The sequence below is a fragment of the Rhinopithecus roxellana genome, chromosome 3, assembly GCF_007565055.1.
Source record: "Rhinopithecus roxellana isolate Shanxi Qingling chromosome 3, ASM756505v1, whole genome shotgun sequence".
In the NCBI taxonomy this organism is placed as follows: Eukaryota; Metazoa; Chordata; class Mammalia; order Primates; family Cercopithecidae; genus Rhinopithecus; species Rhinopithecus roxellana.
In genome coordinates this window covers 50,594,373-50,606,197 of record NC_044551.1, presented here as the reverse complement: position 1 = coordinate 50,606,197, position 11,825 = coordinate 50,594,373, and the positions used below count along the sequence as shown (strand labels likewise).

The window sequence follows — 11,825 nt, the reverse complement described above, 5'->3', positions numbered from 1 at the left end:
AGACAACCACACAATCCATTAGATCCATTCAAAATGTTTAATTATAAACTAAGTAATTTATGATGTGAAAGCCAAATACAAAAACAAAATATGCTGGAATTTAATTTGAAATTAAAGAGGTCTAGGAAATAAGTCACCAAATTCTCAAAAATACCTTTATTAGAGTAACATGTAATTTTTAAAAGTAGTTTTAGACAAATCAAGACAACTTCATTTATGGCACATAAAATTCCATAATCTTGTGCACAACACTTTACAATGAGAACTTTTGTTAACCAGGACACGTTATTTTCTATGTTCATTCTTTTGACACATAGATTTGTATTTCCTTCCTAGACTTTAAAAATGCCTGTTTCGGATTCCTTCAGAGTACAGATGAAAAGGAAATCTACCATCACCATATGGTAGATCTGAAAATTCAAAGAGGTGCCGTGGTTCAAAGTAGACATTTCGGTAAATGTGAAGAAGTGAGGTTCGGTGAAGATCAGAAAGGAAAGGAGTCACCACTGCTATGCTTGTCACACAAAATGGGCTTTAAGTCTACAAAGCACAAAAATAGAAAACATCAATAGAAAAATAGAAAACATCTACAAGTATCAAGACCATCTAGGAAAACATGACCTCACCAAACAAGCTAAAAAAGGCACCAGGAACCAATCCTGGAAAAACAGAGATATGTGACCTTTCATACAGGAAATCCAAAATAGCTGGTTGAGGTAATTCAAAGAAATGTAATATAACACAGAGAAGGAATTCAAGATTCTATCAGATAAATTTAACAATGAGATTGAAATTTTTAAAAAAGCCAAAATTCTGAAGTTAAAATGCAATTGTCATACTGAAGAATTCATCAAAATTACTTAAAATAATTGATCAAGGAGAAGATAGATTTAGTGAACTTGAAGACAGACTATTTGAAAAGACAAAGTCAGAGGAGACAAAAAAGAATAAAAAGTAAAGCATGCCTACAGAATCTAAAAAACAGCCTCAAAATCAAAATCTAAGAGTTATTGGCCTTAAGGAGGTGGTAGAAAATGAGATAAGAGTTAAACATTTATTTAAAGAAATAATATGAAATAATATTAACAATTCCCCAACATTCGATATCAACATTCGAGTACAAGAAAGTTACAGAACATCAGGCAAATTTAACCCAAAGAAGACCATCTTAAGGCACTTGACTGAACTCCCAAAGTGAAATGATTCTAAATGACGAGTTGATGGGTGCTGACGAGTTGATGGGTGCAGCACACCAACATGGCACATGTATACATATGTAACAAACCTGCACGTTGTGCACATGTACCCTAGAACTTAAAGTATAATAATAATAAAAAAAGAAATGATTCTGAAAGCAGCGAGAGAAGAGACACAAATACCGTTCAGTGGAACTCCAATGCATCTGACAGCAGACTTTTCAGGGGAAAATTTACAGTCCGAGAGTGGCATGACATCATTAAAAAAGCTGAAGGAAAAAAAAAAAAGAATCTGGTAAAAAGTCCTATCAGAGGAGTCTTTATGTTTTTTCAAATGATATCAACAAAAATGATAATTTGACTTCTTTTCCAGTTGGGATGCTTTTATTGCTTTTAAATGACCAGATCTTATGGGAGCTCACTCCCTGTCATGTGGATAGTACCAAATGGGTACTTTGCTTTCTCTTGTCTGATTGCTCCAGATAGGACTTTCAGAATTATGTTGAATAACAGTGGCAAAATGAAATCAGATCCATGCAAGTCGCTGACTAGTGCTGAGAAAGTCAGTGAACACATTCTCAAGGAGGGCCTGACCATCTGGAACCAAAAGCAAGGAAACCCATGCAAGGTGGCTACCAAAGCATGCAGCAATAAAGATGAGAAAGGAGAGAAGATCAGTGCTTCCACAGATTCACTGGCCAAGGACCTGATTGTCTCTGCCCTTAAGCTGATCCAGTACCATCTGACCCAGCAGACTAAGGGCAAAGATACATGTGAAGAAGACTGTCCTGGTTCCACCATGGGCTATATGGCTCAGAGTACTCAATATGAAAAGTGGGGAGGTGGCCAAGGTGCCAAAGCACTTTCAGTGAAACACCGAGAATCTCACAGAGCCCCTGGACCATCCACCTGTCAAAAGGAGAACCAACCCCTGGACTCCCAGAAAACGGATATGCCAACATCAGAAACTGCTTAATGAGAACCCCTTCAAATGTGAGGATCCACGCGAAGGTGAGAACAAGCATTCTGAGCCCAGGGCAAGCAAAGCAACTTACATGTCCAAGAGATCTGACAAAGGGGAAGAACAATGCCAGGACCATCAAGAACTTGACTTTATCAGTGGGATGAAGCAAGTGAACTGGCAATTTATAGATAAACTGGTAGAATCTGTGATGAAGCTCTGCCTTATCATGGCTAAGTATAGCAACGATGGGGCAGCCCTTGCTGAGTTGGTAGAACAAGCAGCCTTGGCAGATAAGCCCAATTTCAGGGGCACCAGGTGCATTCACAGCGGTGCAATGCCACAGAACTATCAAGACTCTATAATTGTCAATCATCAGTGCTCTACAAATAGCTTGCAGAAACAGCTCCAGGCTGTCCTGCAGTGGATTCCAGCCTCCCAGGTTAACGTGCCCATGCTCTACTTCATGGGAGATAAGGATGGACAACTGGAAAAGGTAAGTAATGCATTAAGGCACAAAAAGAAAGTTGGAATGGGCAGAGGCAGGGAGGCAGCATTGTACTTCGAGCCCAAGATCATTCTAGTTTCAAGTCTATTCTTTACCGTGTGCTTCATGAATTACTTTCACCTCATAAAAAGACACAAAAATGGTGAACCACTAGCTAAGTGGACACCTCAAGGCCTGTGCATTTCCACCAAGAGGAGGAGAGTGAGATTAACGCATTTCATCAGTGACCCTTTTAACAAACTATCTGGTAAAACATTGGGGAATGATTAAGTCTCATGTTTTCAGTTTTAAGATCCGCCAAAGTACTCTAGAGAGGAGAGAACAAAAAAGGAAAATGGAGTTCCTCCCTCCCTCTTGAGGTGTTGGAAGTATCATGGACTAATTTTGTGTTTGACCTACCAGAAACAGTTTGAAACTTGTCTCTTACTATTTTCTCTATGCTCCTCCCCAAACTCATGGGTCCTGCAAGTGCCCTGAGAGTCCTGTCTCCTTAAATTTTATGCCCTAGTTGCCTCACTTGCCTGACCCTAGTCCTGGCCCTGCTCCTCAGATTCCAGAGTCTCATTCTGTTGCCTAGACTGAAGTGCAGTGGTGTGATCTCAGCTCACTGCAATCTTCACCTCCCAGGCTCAAGCCATCCTCCCACCTCAGCCTCCTGAGTAACTGGGACTACATGCCTGCAACACCACACCCGGATAATTTTTCTTTTTGTTTTTGTTTAGTAGAGATGGGGTTTCCCCATGTTGTCTGGCTGGTCTCAAAACTCCTGGACTCAAGCGTTCCACCTGCCTTGGCCTCCCAAAGTGCTGGGATTACAGGCGTGAGCCACCGCACCCAGCCTATTTTTATATTTGACATTAGAAAACTATTATAACTTCAGTCAGTTATAAGTCATTATAAAAAATACTTAACCTCTTTGAGAGGACAGGTCAGAAAGATCCTGACACATTATCAAAGCTTAGGGTAGGATAAATGTGCCGTCACCAATGAATGGGAAGACAGCAGGCCCTACGGAAAATGGTGTGACAAATGGTTACCTCTATCAAAAAAGTACAGATGAGCCTATCCTAAGAGAAGTGAAAGAAAGAAAGGGAGGAAGGGAGGAGATAGAGAGAGAGAGAAAGAACACACTGCGGAAGGTTTCTATGTTGTAACACCCAGCTCAGCAGGACAAGATAAAACAAGAGCTCTCAGTCACGGTCTAAGCTGGCACTGCTTTTCAGAGGTTCATTTTGCAATTAACATTAAGAGTCTCAAAAACACTCATCGCCTTTGACTTAGCCATTTCACCTCCAATAATCTAGCATATTAAAACACTCAAAGATCGGATACATTTAGGTCAATAATTCTTTACCTACCAACTACACAATCCAAAAACGTCCAAAAACTCCTTTGGCAGCAAAAGCTGTCTTCAATAAATGTGATACTGTTTATAGTTTCTATTTATACCACCCAGCTGGCCTTCAAAGCCATACATACTTTTAATTTTAATTTAAGTGACCCCAGTCTACTTCTTGGGGGCTTATTTACCAATGCAGCCTCCCACAGGTGCTGCAAACCTGACACACAAAGCCCTTGGTTGTTCCCCAACCACGGCCCACATGCCCCACAGCAGCACTTTGGTGATACTCTTTCTGCTTCCTGACACCTCCTTCTCCCACATCTAAGGCCTGGCACAGACCCCATCTTTTTTCATAAAGCCTCAGCCATACCTGCCTCAAAATTTCTGACCGCCATGATTCCCAGGCACATTTTGGTGCTGCTGGATGTACATAACACAACCTGAAATGCGGTTCTGCATCTCTTCTTTGCACCTGGCTGAGGGCTCAGAGAGCGGTGGCTAAACATTTCATGGCTCCCTCAATTTCTAAACAGTGCTGTATACTGAGTGGCACCTCCCGGTGACTACTTTGTACCCTAAATGTTAAACGGAGCGATGAGTGAAACCGTATCAGGATTAATATACAGAAATACATTCCTGAATCCCATCACTTAATAGAAGTGGCCATTTGAATGCTGGCAGGTAGGAAGAAAAGAAGAGGACAAAGAAACCCCAAAAGTTGGCATCATAACTACTGCCACAGAAAAAGAGAATAAAGCAGAGTGGCAAGGTAAAGACCAGGGAAACACTGGCCACTGCAGGACAGAAAAATCTTCCAAGCTTGTCAGTAATGTAAGTTCCTCATTTTCCAATAAACTAGTGTGGCATAGGCCACTGTTCAGAGTCTAGAGTCTTGTCTTCAAAATGTTTTCCAGTATCAAGGACAACAATCTACAAGAAACAAGATGGTGAGAAAAAGCAGCACACTCACAGCTCTGAAGAGCACAGGGTGAGGCTACAAAAAGGACCAAGCACCTTCTCAAGCTGCACTGTGCTCAGTGTCTGTAAATCACAAGTTAGGCGACCAAGGGCTGGTAGTTTCACACGAATTAATAACTTTCCTTCTTGCCCCCGTTATCTCCCTCACCTGACCCACCCGATAGATCATCCTTAAAAGGTTCCTCTCAAATTGCTTGCACATGCTTGGAGAAGCTCACGGTACAGTCAGTGCACTCACACACAACTGAATGTGAGCAACACGAGGCTTACGAGACAGCAAAGACCACAACAAAGCTGGGCCCAGGGCCATCACCTGAAGAACTCTTCGCTCGTTACATTGGAGCGAGTGATTTCTCTGGGACCAGGAACCACAGAACCCCGAGGGACACACAGCTGCTGGCCAAGGATCCAAGGCCTGGAGTGAAAATGTTACATTTCCCTCCCAGTGCTCACGTCTGCTATAAACTAGTTTAGTTCTGCAATGAACAACTAGATTTCTAACTGATATTAACTTTTTTTTTTTTTTTTTTTAAAGACGGGGTCTCGCTCTGTCACCAGGTTGGAGTGCAGTCATGGCTTACTGCAGCCCCAACCTCCCGGGCTCGAGCAATCCTCTTGCCTCAGCCTCCCAAGTAGCTGGGACTACAGACAGATGCCACCATGCCCAGCTAATTAAAAAGGTTTTATTTTGTTTTAAAAATGAGGTAAAAGTCATTAAGAAAATGAAAGCACAAAAGAAGTCTATCAAAATTATAAAAACTCAAAACTGAGTGAACAAAACTTCAGAAAGAATGAAAACAATTGGAATATAACTTCAGGAAAAAATGTACAATAGAAACAACAAAAGAACAATTTGTGCCCTCTAAAAAAGAGAGGCTAAAGCCAGAATTTTTTTTTTTTTTTTTCTCTCTCCAGCCTGGAGTGCAGTGGCATGATCTCGGCTCACTGCAACCTCCGCCTCCCAGGTTCAAGTGATTCTCCTGCCTCAGCCTCTCGAGTAGCTGATATTACACGCACCCGCCAGCATGCCCAGCTAATTTTTGTGTTTTTAGTAGAGACGGGGTTTCACCTTGGCCAGGCTGGCCTCGAACTCCTGACCCCAGGTGATCCACCCGCCTCGGCCTCCCAAAGTGCTGGGATTACAGGCATGAGCCACCATGCCCAGCCAGGAAAATATTTAAAAACAAATTAAGCAAAGATTATAAAATTTTTGGAGTAGCACAGTTCCCGAAACAATCACGATCCACATCAGGTCTGGGCCAGGTTGACATCTCCACATCAGGGCCCTTCCTGGTGTTCGCAGAATCTGCAACACAGACAGAGGTGCCAGGGTCACTGGGGGGGGGGGGGGGGGGGCACAGAGGCGGAGGGAGGAGGGGCTCCCTGGGTTCATGCAGGTCTCAGAGCTCCTCGGGCCCTGGAAGGTGACCTTGGGCCCCTGAGCTCCCCACAGTCAGGTCTATTTTTGTATTTTTTCAGTAGAGACAGGGTTTCTCCATGTTGGCCAGGGATGGTCTCAATCTCCTGACCTTGTGATCTGCCCACTTTGGCCTCCCAAAATACTGAGATTACAGGTGTGAGCACCTACACCGCGCCCGGCCAAGATGGAAATCTTAATGAAAGAAAAGCAGTTGGGAAACGTACCTGTGTTTTATTTAAAGCCCATCCTCTCCTTCCCGTTCATGAACAGCAGGCATCCTGTGGTGACTAAAGAAGGGCCTACCAGCTAAGGGACTCCATCGGCCCGAGGAGCAGCTTCTGCAGGACCTCGGGCAGGTTCCCTGGAAAATGTGACAGTGCCAGGCCATGGTGCCCTGTTCAGAAATACAAGACTCAGATTTAGTCAAGCCAGTAGTGTCATGTGAAATCTGTTCAAAAACTCCTTAGCCACAATCTTTTCATTTCATAAGACGGATGTATTCTATCAACAGTTTTTTTTTTTTTTTTTTTGAGACGGAGTCTCGCTGTGTCGCCCAGGCTGGAGTGCAGTGGCGCGATCTCGGCTCACTGCAAGCTCCGCCTCCCGGGTTCCCGCCATTCTCCCGCCTCAGCCTCCGAGTAGCTGGGACTACAGGCGCCCGCCACCGCGCCCGGCTAGTTTTTTGTATTTTTAGTAGAGACGGGGTTTCACCGTGTTAGCCGGGAGGGTCTTGATCTCCTGACCTCGTGATCCACCCGCCTCGGCCTCCCAAAGTGCTGGGATTACAGGCTTGAGCCACCGCGCCCGGCCAACAGTTTTTTTTTTAACTGTATGTTCATACTTACGGCATTAAGAATCAGTGTGACTGGCCAGTGACATGCGTCTGGTTCATCAATCTTAGTGGCAGAGCTTTCCGGCGTCCACAACTCTAGTCACCAAAATCGAGAATGTCTTTCTTTTCTCTTTTTACCTGATTACATAAAAGGGGCTGATTTATGAAAAGCAATAACTTAATAAATAGCACAACTTATGTTCATATCATTGCCACTGCTAGCCACAAATTAAGAGTCAGGATTAAGGAAAACTTACCTAAGTTTTCCCACGCTACTTTAAAATTGCTTTTTTTCTACAAAAATCAATGTTAAATTCTTCTTTTGAGGTAGTCTGAATTAAGTTGCTGTTAATTGGAAAAGACTATTAGATCTTAAGATGAACTGACAATTTTATAAAATAAATAGACTTCCTTTCTACTATTAGAAAGTTCTAATAATGAATTCTATTATTATAATAATGACTTCTCAATTCCATTTTAAAATATTAATATATTGGCATTTTCAGACTTAATCTGAAAATGTTTTAAATATCAAAATAGACATATCCAAAGTTTACAACAAGGGTCTACAATCATGATGGGCACACTTCCTCACACATGGGGGCCCAACCCAACCCAGACCCATCACACCCTCAGCGTGTGGAAACGTTAAACTGTACAGGATCCACGGCTGGATACAAAAATCTGTAGGTGTCCCTGACATAAAATGCCATAGTACTTGCCTTCAGCCTGGACACACCCTCCAATATCCTTCAAATGACCTCTAGATTACTCACAATACCTAATACAATGGAAATGCTACATAAATGGTTGTTATACTTTATTGCATAAAGAATAATGACAAGAAAAAAAGCTTGTACATGTTCAGTACAGATGCAACCATCTTTTTTTTCTGGAATATTTTTGATCTGAGGTGGGCAGAAAGTGAGAATGCAGGACCCACAGATAAAGAGGGCTGACTGTATTTAACACACACACATTTTCTTTGGCCTGAGTTAAAAAAAAAAAAAATTGTACTCATAACACAGCTAAAGGACGTCAACAAAACTATTCTTCCCATTCAACCTCAAATTGATAGACGACCTTCAAAGTCCACGCATTAAGGAAAGAAAGAAAGACCTTTCTTTCCTTAATGCTCACTAGCTTTTAATCATCACAATAGTCAAATATGTTGCCCTTACTAATAAATCCAAATTAAAACAACACAGAAATGACATTTCATTTTTTCATTATTACTGAACACCTACTCTGTGTTACATACTGTTTAACCATCAGTGACATATTAATAAGCAAAAGATAAAAACTCCTGCCTCCTACAACTTACAGCATAACAGCACTTTATTTTACAGAATAAACACATCCTTCAAAATTCGTATGAAGATTAGGGACGCTCCCACCAACTTGCATGAAAGTTTCAACAAGGTTTGTGTTCAAGCAGCTTTGCTGAAGCAGAGGAGACTTCCACTTGTCCTTCTTACAAACTGTCACAAGACACACCTACAATTTCAACTCAGGAAATACTCTCAGCTTTTTAGTAGTCTTCCCTAGATCCAGTAATGTGAATGCAAATAAAACTTTGTAACTTATACCAAAATAAAACTTCTGAATAATAGATCATTTTTCCATGATTCAGTCTTGTTCCTCTGTTTAATAAATAAGTCAGTTAACTCTTCAACTTCAGTCATACTCTCAAAAGTCCTGAACAATCCAGAAAGGAAGATCCACCTCTCCAAAGTATTTTTATTTTTAAAAAATTCACTACACTGAACAAGGTAACATTTCACTTCCAAAGTCAAGTCCAAAAAAAAAAAAAAAAATTAACTGTGACTCCTTACATCTGCATGTCAAAATCAGACTCTTAGTGCAATAGTTTTAATCAACACTCCCTCCAATAACTCTCATTTCCTCCATAGAATTTATCAAGAATTCTTTTGGCTCCACAGAATAAATCCTGAATTCTTGCCAAGATTGCACCACTGCATTCCAGCTTGGGTGAGACAGCAAGACTCCGTCTCCAAAAAAAAGGAAAACCTGGAGTAAAAGGAGAATCTGACTTCCTGAGTTATCACATTAAGTTTGAAATATCCAGTTTACAACAAAAACAAATCAAAAGGCACACAAAGAAACTGGAAAGTATGGCCCATTCAAAGGAACTAAGTAAATGAATATAAAATATACCTGAGGATATTCAGATATTAGACATACTTATTAGACAAAAACTTAACCACAACTCTTAAAGATGCCCAAAGAGCTAAAGAAAGACATGGATACTAAAAGAAAATGACCTGTGAGCAAAGTAAGAACCTCAGTAGAGAGAGAATTATAAAAAGAGATCAAAAAGTATTTTGCAATTAAAAATTAAAATAGCTGAAATTAAAAAAAAAAATTACTAGAAGGGGCCAGGCACGGTGGCTCACGCCTGTAATCCCATCACTTTGGGAAGCCGAGGCGGGCAGATCATGAGGTCAGGAGATCAAGACCAGCCTGGGCAACACGGTGAAACCTCGTCTCTTACTAAAAACATGAAAATTAGCCAGTTGTGGTGGCAGCACCTGTAGTCCCAGCGACTTGGGAGGCTGAGGCAGAAGATTCGCTTGAACCTGGGAGGCGGAGGTTGCAGAGAGATTGCGCCACGGCACTCCAGCCTGGGCTACAGAGTGAGACTCCATCTCAGACAACAACAACAACAAAATTACTAGAAGGGATTGATTTGACCAAGCAGAGAAAGAATTAGCAAATCTGAAGACAACACAATTGAAATAATCCTGTGTCAGAAACAGAAGGAAAATGGTTGCAGGAACATCAACTGAGCTTAAGGGACCTGTGAGACAGCATCAAGTGGACCAAATCAGTTTGTAAGAATCACAGAACAGACAGAGGGAAGAAAAGAACATCTGAAGAATTAATGAAAATCTAAGAAACTTCCCAAGGTTGATTTAAAATATTAAGACATTATAAATATCCAAGGCTTGGCATGGGGGCTCCCACCTGTACACTCAGTGCTCTGGGAGGCCAAGGTGGAAGGGTTGTTATAGGCCAGGAATTCAAGATCAGCCTGGGAAACACAGTGAGACCCTGTCTCTATGAAAAAATCATAGTTAAAATGAAAAGCTGGTAGGGTGGTGTGCACATACAATCTCAGCTACACAGGAGGCTCACGCAAAAGGACTGCTTGAGCCCCTTCAGCCTGGGTGACTGAGACCCGGCCTTTTTTTTTTTTTTGAGATGGAGTTTCACTCTTGCTGCAAGGGCACAATCACAGCTCACTGCAGCCTCCGCCTCCCGGGTTCAAGCGATTCTCTCGCCTCAGCCTACGGAGTAGCTGGGATTACAGGCACCTGCCACCACGCCCGGCTAATTTTGTATTTTTAGTAGAGATGGGGTTTCTCCATGTTGGTCAGGCTGGTCTCAACCTCCCAACCTCAGATGATCCGCCTGCCTCGGCCTCCCAAAGTGCTGGGATTACGAACGTGAGCTCCTGCGCCCAGCCATGAGATCCTGCCTCTATTAAAACTTACTTTCACAAAAACCAAGAAGCTCAACAAACTCAAAATAGGACAATTCAAAGTATCTCACCCAAGACACATTATAATTCAAGTATCAAAAGACAAAGAATCTTGAATGAAACAAAGGAGAAGCTACTTCTCACATGCAAAGGATCCTCAGTCAGATTATCACTAGATTTCTTTTTTTTTTCTTTTCTGAGACAGAGTCTCCCTCTGTTGCCAGGCTGAAATTCAATGGCCAATCTTGGCTCACTGCAACCTCCACCTCCTGGTTTCAAGCAATTCTCCTGCCTCAGCCTCCCAAGTAGCTGAGATTACAGGCACCTGCCACTATGCCCCACTAACTTTTGTATTTTAGTAGAGATGAGGTTTCACCATGTTGGTCAAGCTGCTCTCGAACTCCTGACCTCAGGTGATCCGCCCACCTCAGCCTCCCAAAGTGCTGGGATTACAGGCGTGAGCCACCGCACCTGGCTAATTTTGTATTTTTAGTAGAGATGGGGTTTCTCCATGTTGGTCAGGCTGGTCTCAACCTCCTGACCTCAGATGATCCACCTGCCTCGGCCTCCCAAAGTGCTGGGATTACAGGCGTGAGCCACCACGCCCAGCTATCAGTATATTCCTTACCAGAAACCTGGGAGGCCAGAAGGCAGTAGGGTTGATTAATTCAAAGTACTGAGTGGGGAAATCCTTTCAACTGGGAATCTTAGATCTGACTGCTAGGGTTGAAATGTGTCCACCAAAGCTCATATCAAAACGTAATACGAGATTTATGCATAGAGCTTTTTTCTTTTTGAAGCTCATTAGCTATCATTAGTGTTAGTATAGTTTATGTGTGGTGCAGGACAATTCTTTCAATGTGGTCCAAAGAAGCCAAAACAGAACAACCCTGAAAAATGTACTTAACATTACTGAACTGTACATTTAAAAATGATTAGCTGGTAAAGTTTATGTTACATATACTTCACAATTTAAAATTAAAAATTTAACATGTGCAAAACAGAGATGTACAGAATAAAGCAAAAAAGTAAGAATTCTTTTAGTAAATACTGGAAAAGTGGGTCTGAGTGAGAAAAATGTAA

General features: G+C 41.9%; 1 long non-coding RNA gene across 1 annotated transcript; it reads right to left on the bottom strand.

Moving 5' to 3' along the window:
- Positions 1-141: 141 nt before the first annotated feature.
- LOC115896447 lies at positions 142-1,452 on the bottom strand. The gene is made up of 2 exons (XR_004056324.1): positions 1,380-1,452; positions 142-540 (listed from the first exon to the last, which is right to left on the bottom strand). It is a non-coding gene; the product is annotated as an uncharacterized LOC115896447 (long non-coding RNA).
- Positions 1,453-11,825: the final 10,373 nt, after the last annotated feature.